We start from the raw sequence: 10,000 nt of genomic DNA, 5'->3' as shown, positions 1-10,000 counted from the left end.
TGTGTAAGATGAGAATACAGAGGTTAACTCCTGTACATCATGGCTGTAAAAATCAAATGGTATCTGTACTTCTTTGCTTCTTCTTTTTTTATTCCTCCCCTTGCGTGCAAGTGCAAACTTGCACGCAAGGGGAGGGTCATTCCTCTTTTTCAAATCATTTAGGAGGGTCATAGGAAAATTATTACTGACGAGGGGAGGGTCACATCTTTTTAGGTTAGAGGCCACAAAACTCCTCCGGTGGCCCCTTCATTAAATAACGAACAGTCCCTTAAGACACATTTTACAGACCCAGAGATATGTTGCTTATAATAATTAATCAGAAATCACAATCAGAACGAGTTGTGTAGTTCATTAATAATGTTTATTATACAGACGATAGATTATAGATATAGACCAAGATATAATAACACGTTTATAACACTGACAACACTGCAAGATACAACTATTATAAATGCATTAAAGACAATTCATATTGCTTCATATATAATATACAACATCACATAATCTTTAGATTTAAAATACAACATCTGGAACACACACACAGACACACACACACACACACACACACACACACACACACACACACACACACACACACACACACACACACACACACACACACACACACACACACACAGCAGTATTAAAGCCAGTGTATACCAGGCTGTATTAAAGCCAGTGTATACCAGGCTGTATTAAAGCCAATGATGAAATGATCATATATGCATATTAAGTGTGTGTGTGAGCTGAAAGCTGCGCTCCTCTCCGTGTCCTCAGGTTCACAGCGACTACAGCAGCACAGAGCATCAGCAGCAGGACACTGAGCACTGAGCATCGCACTTTGAAGAAGGTGGAGTAAATCCCAAAGGGCTCCATGTACACTAACACAGTTCTGACTGTTGACACATACTGATAATTATCATCATCATCTCGGTCAATAACTGCACACCAGTACTCTCCTGCATCTCCCACTGAGATATTAGAGATAACCAGGCTCCCATTATAGTACCAGCTCACTCTGCTCATTCTCTGATTAGACTCTAGACTAAAGATTCTTCCCTCTGTTCGATTCGACTTGATAAACCAAACATGCCCCCCACCCTTTCTCCAATCTCTGCATCTGAGAGGGACTTCTTCTCCCTCTGAGAAGAGCTCTACAGCAGGGGGGCCAAATTTGGGACACACCACCACGTAATAATATTTTTGCTCTATCTTAGAGGCTCTACAGAAGAACCAACCTGAGTGATTTAACATTAGAGATGAAAACACCAGCGAGTAGTTTTGGTCTACTGAAGGAACAGTCTGGTTTAGTTGTCCTAGGTCGTTGGAGAACCAAGTAGACCAATGTGGGCCCCATTCATCAGTGGAGTTAGTGATAGTGCACGGCAACACAGCGGCCTCTCCCATTGAGCGGTAGATCACCTCATACTGTAGGTAAAACCATACAGCGTAACTGCTAACACACTGCTGCTGGTTCATCACCAGACAGGTGTAGTATGTAAAGTCTGTTGCTCTGACGTTGGAAACACGAAGAGCTGATGTGTTTGTCACCACTTGGTATCTTCCTCTAACATTGTCCATCACTGATGTCGTATTGTCCTCAAAAACTCTGTTCCATGTTTCTTGCTCATATCTAGAGTCCCGTTTGAGCCACTGGACATCCAGATTATCAGCTGCTCCGTCACATGGCAGGTCCACTGGTTCTCCAACTCTCGCTGTGATAAGTCTCCGATCTCTTGAAGTAGTACAAACAGTAATAGTGAAGTTGTTCTCATGCGTCACGTTGCCCTCAGTCCAACACTCCTCTCGGTACGGGCCGGAGTCTGAATGGGTCAGGTTGAGGATGGTGTAAGAAGAAGTATCCACATCGCTGTCAAGTCGTTGTTTCAGGTGTTCAGGTACTGAGGAGCTGTTGGACCAGAGGTCAGAGGTGTTCCACAGGACAAGCTTCTCCTCACCAACAGATCTGGAGATCAGGCAGGAGTTGGTGTTGTTGGGGAGGTTGAAGGTGTAAGAGGTCCTTTCCATAGGACGATGATCGGTTCTTGTGCATGGATGTTGTTGATGAGAGCAAACAGCAGGAAGGAGAGCTCTGTGACTGCAGCCATTCTGCTCCAAGGTCGACAAACACTGACACCACTCAGCTCATATACGCTCTACACCAACCCTCATCAGCAGCTGCTCTTTATCTGGTACACACATGACTTCTTTATCTCAGCATCAGAGGAGGGGTGTGTGTGTGTGTGTGTGTGTGTCTGTGTGTGTGTGTGTGTGTGTGTGTGTGTGTGTGTGTGTGTGTGTGACTCTGTGTGTGTCTCTGATTGTGTGTGTGTGTGTGTGTGTGTGTGTGTGTCTGCGTTTTTGTCTGTATGTGTGTTTGTGTGTGTGTGTGTGTGTGTGTGTGCATGTGTGTGGCTCTGTGTGTGTGTGTCTGTGTGTGTCTGTCTCTGTGTGTGTGTGTGTGTGTGTGTGTGTGTGTGTGTGTGTGTGTGCATGTGTGTGAGTGTGTCAGTTACTTTACATGAAAGTTGAGTTGGGAGAGTTCTAGAACATTTATAATATCACCATAGCAACTAAACTAACTTTACCAAAACATGACTTCTTTATCTCATCTTCAGGGGAAACTTTGCAGCATCAGTTCTCTATCCAGTAATCAATGTCCTTTACACGGATCTACAACCACAGAGGCTGACAGGTCTTCATACACACATTATTCAGAGATAAGAGAGGGGGGGGGGGGGGGGGGTGTCTCTCCACATCCGTGAAATTCCGTTCACCAAACTCCACCAGACTCCATGTAAATAATCAGTACTTTCATCATTGTAAAACACACAATTCATTCAAAGTGGACAGAAACTAAATAAAACTACCAAAAGCTGTCTTGGTTCATCTTTCCACTGTTCCAACAATCACCACTCTGGTTTGGTTGAAATAAACCCTTAATTCACCCATTTACATGTGGAAATATGCTGGCTATATACACGCTAAGGCACAGATACCCGACCCGAGCCTGACGGGTCCCGACGGGTCCTTACGGGTCCCGACGGTACCAGATATTTAGAAATTATGGTCGGGTTCGGGTCGGGCTTGGTTACACTAGCGCGTTAAGACATTAGCTGTAAAATGGTGCTGCGGCTCCTTTAAGAGAGGTCAGTGTGTGTGTAAATTGGGCAGAATAGAGATAGAGAAAGAGGAAGCAGATGTGTAGATGCGACCGGAGCAGAGTTGGTGGAATAAGTTTAAGTTTTGTACATAGTGTGTGTGGTGTCCGAGATAAACCCCAGACTGAAAGCCAAGTTCATTCATTTGCTCACTAGAAACGGGATTTTAACCCCGACGTTATATAACGTCAGCCCTAGGCCTACCGAGTCTCCCCTGGTTTTCTTATCACGGTCGGAAAAGAAGAGATCAGGAATGGTTAACACATTGAACATTTTAACAGATTATTAACGTGCGCTTGTTGCCCCGTGTCAGCTGATGCGCTTATCTGTTGACATTTCTGAATGCCTTCCTACAGTTGCTTAATTAAAGCGGGCTTTCCATACAAACAAACGTAGGCTATATGTGTCATTAATATGAGAAAAAATGAGATTTTAATTGTGTCGGGCTCGGGTCGGGCTCGGACACAAATATCTTAACGCCTGTAGGGCTCGGGCCTGGTTCGGTCACGGCTCTGTCGGACACGGGCCGGGTTCGGATGGAAAAATTCGGCCCGATCAGACCTCTAATACATGCTAAAAGTACTGATTATTTACATGGAGTCTTGTGGAAATATGCTTGCTCTATACACATTAAAAGTCCTGATTATTTACATGGAGTCTTGTGGAAAAATACTGGCTCTATACACGCTGGATGGCTAACAATTTTCTTCAGTTAAATAATAACAAAACTGAAGTTATTGTCTTTGCCCCCTCAAAATCCAAAACTGCCATCCCTTGCCGACCTTGTTCCCCTTGCCCCCTATGTTAAAACCCATGCATGCAACTTGGGTGCTATTTTTGACTCCCATCTTAACCTGTAGAAACAAATATCTGTTGTAAAGACCAGTTTTTACCAATTAAGAATAATTTCCAAACTGAAGTCTGTTCTGTCATACAATGATCTGTAAAAAGTCATCCATGCCTTCATAACCTCCCGCCTAGACTACTGTGACTCCCTCTACTTTGGCTTCCCTCTGACTCTGGTGGCACGGCTTCAGATGGCTCAAAATGCAGCGGCTAGGCTGCTGACAAACACAAAAAAGCGTGAACACATAACACCTGTCCTAGCTTCCTTGCACTGGCTTCCAGTCCAGTCTAGGATACAATTTAAAATACAGTTAATGGTTTTTAAATCTCTTCATGCCCTAGCCCCCAGCTTCATAGCAGATATCATTCATCCCCACGTAGCTCACAGGTCCCTCAGATCCTCCAGCCAAGGCCTCCTCCATGTCCCACGGTCCTGGCTTAACCAAAAAGGTGACAGAGCCTTTTCTGTTGCTGGCCCTCAGCTGTGGAACCGACTGTCACCTGACATCAGAAGTTCCCCTTCAATTGTGATATTCAAAGCCAGGCTCAAAACTCACCTTTTTTACATTGGCCTTCCCGGCATCTTAATTGTCTTACTCTGCTATGTTTGTAATTAAGTGCTTGTCTCTTGATGTCGTTTTAGCCTAAATCCCTGATTTTTAAGTGTATTATATTTTATTTTATTACCCTGTGGCTAATGCACTATGTAGCACTTTGGTCAGCACGAGCTGTTTTTAAATGTGCTACAGAAATAAACTTTACTTACTTACTTACTCACGCTAAAAGTCCTGATTATTTATATGGAGTCTGGTGTAGTTTGGTGATGGTGATTTTGGGGCTGTTTCATGTTAAACTAAAAGGATCTTACTCTTTAACTAAAAGGTCTATCTCTGTAGACACAAATGTCTGTGTGTGTGTGTGTGTGTGTGTGTGTGTGTGTGTGTGTGTGTCTCTCCGTCTGTGTGTGTGTGTGTGTGTGTGTGTGTGTGTCTCTGTTTGTTTGTGTGTGTGTGTGTGTGTGTGTGTGTGTGTGTGAGTGTGTGTGTATGTGTGTGTCTCTCTGTGTGTATGTGACCTCATTTCCCAAACTTAAGAATTATAACTTCTGAATTGAGACTCATTTTTAACTTGCAAATAATAATATATTTCAGATACTTTTAATATGAATATGTAAATATACATATAAATAAATAGTATAAAAACAGAATAACCGATCGATTGAGTAACAAGGTTACCAACATGTGTCTCTGCAGAGTCTTGATGTTGTTGTTTTAAAGTGTGACTGAAACAGGAAGCTGATCGAACTGATCAGGATCTAAATTACTCAGTAGAGCTGATAAACATCCAGGATTTATCTCAACGCCTCGGACGGAAAATTCTAGTTGACTCATCGAGGTCACACATCAGAAATGTGACGCCTCTCACGGGATGTGTGTGTGTGTGTGTGTGTGTGTGTGTGTGTGTGTGTGTGGTGTGTGTGTATGTGTGTGTCTGTGTCTTTGTGTGTGTGTGGTGTGTGGGTCTGTGTGTGTATATGTTTGTGTGTCTATGTGTGTATTTGTGTGTGTCTCTTTGTCTGTGTGTGTGGGTGTCTGTGTGTATATTTATGTGTGTGTGTGTTTATGTGTGTGTCTGTTTGTTAATATGTGTGTGTGTGTGTGTGTGTGTGTGTGTGTGTGTGTGTCTGTGTGTGAGGTGATGGTAATTTCGGGGCTGTTTCATGTTAAACTAAAAGGATCTTACTCTTTATCTAAAAGGTCTATCTCTGTAGGGATCCTTTCATAATGTTGTCAGACACACTAATAATCTGAGTCTGTCAGCGGCAACAACAGAACTTTTAGTGGACATTAACTGACAGAAACTCGCTTTTTTTAAATTGTTGGTCTTAACTGGTGTGTGTGTGTGTATGTATCTGTGTGTGTCTGTCTGTGTGTGTGTGTGTGTGTGTGTGTGTGTGTGTGTGTCAATGTGTATGTGTGTGTGTTAGAGGGTGTGTGTGTGTTAGAGGGTGACACAGGAATCAGTTGTCGGTCCAATCCCATCCCAATCCCACGAAAATACTCCCGTCATATCCCGATCATGGGACTGCCCCCCCAAAAAAATCCTGTCCTGCAAAATCCTGAGAGAAAGACTCCAGAATCCCGTCCCGCTCCCGTTTCATTCCCTATGTTGTCTAACGTTATCAGACTCTGTCTGTCTGTGTGTGTGTGTGTGTGTGTGTGTGTGTGTGTGTGTATGTGTGTTTGTGTGTGTGTGTGTGTGTGTGTGTGTGTGTGTGTGTGTGCGTACAGCTGCAGCGATGGCCGAGGGAGCGAGAGCGGCTCCCCTGCTCTGCTCTGCTGATGTTGTTGTGTGAATGCAGCGCTGCAGAGCCGTGTGTCTCTTACTGCTGGGGGGGGCTTAGGTAGTGACAATTTTTCGAGACTCCCTCAGGTCACGGTATTCCCAATCAACGAACGTATTGGGAGTTGTGGTTCTCTTTTCTAAAACGAAATGCCTCACAATCTTTGAGCGCACTCACCGCATTGCAGCGTAATTTCTTAATTTAATCTCCGGCTCACATTTAACTACTGACATTATACCCTATATCACATTTAACTATTGACATTATACCACTATATCACATTTAACTATTGACATTATACCCTATATCACATTTAACTATTGACATTATACCACTATATCACATTTAACCGACGTGACATCTCAACGTCCTGGGCAACTTTTCTCCATGCAGCAGCCTTTCTATTTATATATGTATAAAAGAGGTCATACATAGAGAATCGTACATTCAGACACTTATCAGTCCTTCTACTCTCTCCGCCATTTTTGTGCGTTAGTGTGTGTCTCTGTGTATGTGTGTGTGTGTATGAGCATGTGTGTGTCTGTATGTGTGTGTGTGTGTGTTTGCATGTGTATGTGTGTCTTTTTGTGGGTCTGTGTGTGTGTGTGTGTGTGTCTGTGTGTGCATGTCTGTGTGTGTTTCTCTATGTGTGTGTGTGTATGTGTATGTGCATGTGTTTGTGTGTGTGTGTCTGTGTGTATATTTATATACTTTGGTGGCAGTTGTGGCCTAAAGGTTAGAGACACGAGCTTGTAACCGGGAGGTCGTCGGTTAAATCCCCAGACCGACAGGATAAAAATCTGAGTGGGGAAAGTGAAAGAGCAGCGCTTGTCTCCCTCATTACCACCACTGAGGTGCCCTTGAGCAAGGCCCTTAACCTCCAACGGCTCCAGTGGAGCTACTCAGTGGCCAGCAGATCAGACTGTGGTTGAACTGTGTGAATGTGATCAGGGCATTCCTGCAATAGAGAGGCTGCCTCTCAGTGAACTCCCCCTGAATAGATAAAGGTTAAATAAAAAAGAAAAAAATGATGTTGTTTCAGGTTTGTATTCAGATCATTTCATTATATTTTATTCAAATTATATTGATAGCTTTTATGAGAAGAGAGGGCCAGGGCAAAGCACATTTCATTGCATTCTCTCTGTAATTTGTACTTGTAAATACACTTGAACTTGAACTTATTATGGTATGTTTCTGCCTGTTCATTAAAGGAGCACTCTAGATTTAGGGGGACTGGCCCGGAGCCTGAGACTCTTCTGCTTGAGGCTGCTGCATGTCATGGTGAGTGCTGATTGGCTGATACTCATCTAAGAGAAAAGAAAAGTATTAGATTAGCTTAATAAATAGGAGGGAACAATGAAAAGAACGGTAGAGGAGGTATGTAGAGTAAAATGGGGTGAAGGAAAGGATGTCCGTGGGAATATGTAATCGTGTGCCATGAATTGGGATTGGTGGAGTCCAATTGGTGGAATTGGATATGGAGAGGGGGGGCTTCCAGTGGCAACATTGTGCTTCCTGAATTAGCTGCATCATTGCTGGGTTGTGGATGGCTCTCTGAATGTAATTTCTGTATATAGGCCTTAGTGGTCCCCTAATACTGTATCTGAAGTCTCTTTTATATAGGCCTTAGTGGTCCCCTAATACTGTATCTGAAGTCTCTTTTATATAGGCCTTAGTGGTCCCCTAATACTGTATCTGAAGTCTCTTTTATATAGACCTTAGTGGTCCCCTAATACTGTATCTGAAGTCTCTTTTATATAGACCTTAGTGGTCCCCTAATACTGTATCTGAAGTCTCTTTTATATAGGCCTTAGTCGTCCCCTAATACTGTATCTGAAGTCTCTTTTATATAGGCCTTAGTCGTCCCCTAATACTGTATCTGAAGTCTCTTTTATATAGACCTTAGTGGTCCCCTAATACTGTATCTGAAGTCTCTTTCCCAAAATGTACACCTATCACCATTTCTAGCCACTGGGGGACCATAGGCAGGCTGGGTTAACTCCTATTAATGTTAAAAAACCTCATAAAGTGAAATTTTTATGCCATGGGACCTTTAAAACAGCCAAAATGAATACATTTATAAAGCTAGAAATTTACTGAATATTATTTATATGATTCACAAGCATTTCACTAAGCCAGAAGATATCTTGATGGCTAATAGATGTATTACTCAAGATTCGGGTCACTTCCTGTTACCCCGGAAGTCCTAGCGTCATTTAAACAAGAGGATCGCAGCAAACTTTCCTTTATAAACAAAGAGAGCACATGCTGGTAAGACCAAGATTATATGTTACCCTCTGTTACCTTTTACTCTCAATAAACACACATAGTTAACAAAGACACATGTGTTGTGTGGTTATTATAACAGGCCAGGAACTGTTTTGCTGAACATTTTTGGGGCTTTTTGAGGCCCAGAGTGTAAGTGAGAAGACTACAGTATGGAGACATGCAATAATACAGTCAAAATATGTGACTTTTTCTCTTAAATAACAGCATGTCTAAGCATGAACTCTACATGTCCTGTAGGTCATACACGACAATGAACTGAATATATTTTGGGTTGTGGACTGATGTTTGGATAAACTAGTAGGAAATTATGATTGGCCATTTTCTCACATTTTATAGAAAAAGTTATTAATTGAGTAAATAATTACCAGACTAATTGCTAATCGTTTTCTAATTCTTGTCATCAACCAGCTCAAGCTACAAGATCGCTTCCCATTTTGTACTTTTCGCTATAAAAGACATTGAAATTTAACGTAATAAAAGGTTTGATGTAATGAAGATAGCTCTGATTGGTTTTGAAAAGGTGAAGACATTTCAAATCAGAAACTACACACTAGACACTAGTTTCTACACCCCTGCTGATTTTGAATGATTTTTGTGAATGATCTGATTAATACATGCTGGGAGAATGCCTTGAGGTTCAGTGGCTCAGGGCCGTGTCTACCGAAGTGTCTACGGTGAATTCATGAAGTGCAGTGAGTAGCTGTCAGTCCAATCACAATCTAGTCTCGTCTAGCATCTACCAACCAGATAGTGCTGTGGGCGGGACATGAAGTGAGACTCAGTGGCGAGTGCTGATTGGCTGATACACGTCTACCATCTACCAACCAGATAGTGTTGTGGGCGGGACATGAAGTGAGATCAGTGGTGAGGTAAACGGGAGCAGAGGGAGAGACTCAGAGCTGTAGCTGAGACAAAGTACAACACCTTTTATTTCATTAACTTTATAATAACATATATATATATATATATATATATATATATATATATATATATATATATATAATACTGGGAACTGCTGCTTGTTGTTGGTGTTGGGATCTTCTTTTTGGGTTTTGATATTTACTTTTATTCAGCTCTTTGGTCAGATTAATGTGTGTTTAAATGTGCTCTAGAAATCAACTTTACTTACTGGAAGTTAACTTAAGAAACATTTTACAGACCCAGAGATATGTTGCTTATAATAATTAATCAGAAATCACAATCAGAACGAGTTGTATACTTCATTAATAATGTTTATTATACAGATGATAGATTATAGATATAGACCAAGATATAATAACACGTTTATAACACTGACAACACTGCAAGATACAACTATTATAAATGCATTAAAGACAATTCATATTCCTTCATATATAAT

General features: G+C 41.9%; 1 long non-coding RNA gene across 1 annotated transcript in view; it reads left to right on the top strand.

Moving 5' to 3' along the window:
- The window catches only part of LOC118495490, an 18,803-nt gene that overhangs the window by 8,207 nt on the left and 596 nt on the right, over nucleotides 1-10,000 (top strand). The window contains exon 2 of the long non-coding RNA XR_004897931.1: nucleotides 7,563-7,632. This is a non-coding gene — a long non-coding RNA (uncharacterized LOC118495490). The remainder of the gene's footprint in view (nucleotides 1-7,562; nucleotides 7,633-10,000) is intronic.

This window comes from Sander lucioperca, chromosome 7 (assembly GCF_008315115.2).
Source record: "Sander lucioperca isolate FBNREF2018 chromosome 7, SLUC_FBN_1.2, whole genome shotgun sequence".
NCBI lineage: Eukaryota > Metazoa > Chordata > Actinopteri > Perciformes > Percidae > Sander > Sander lucioperca.
The sequence above is the reverse complement of the archived record's forward strand: the minus strand, read 5'-3'. Positions and strand labels throughout refer to the sequence as shown.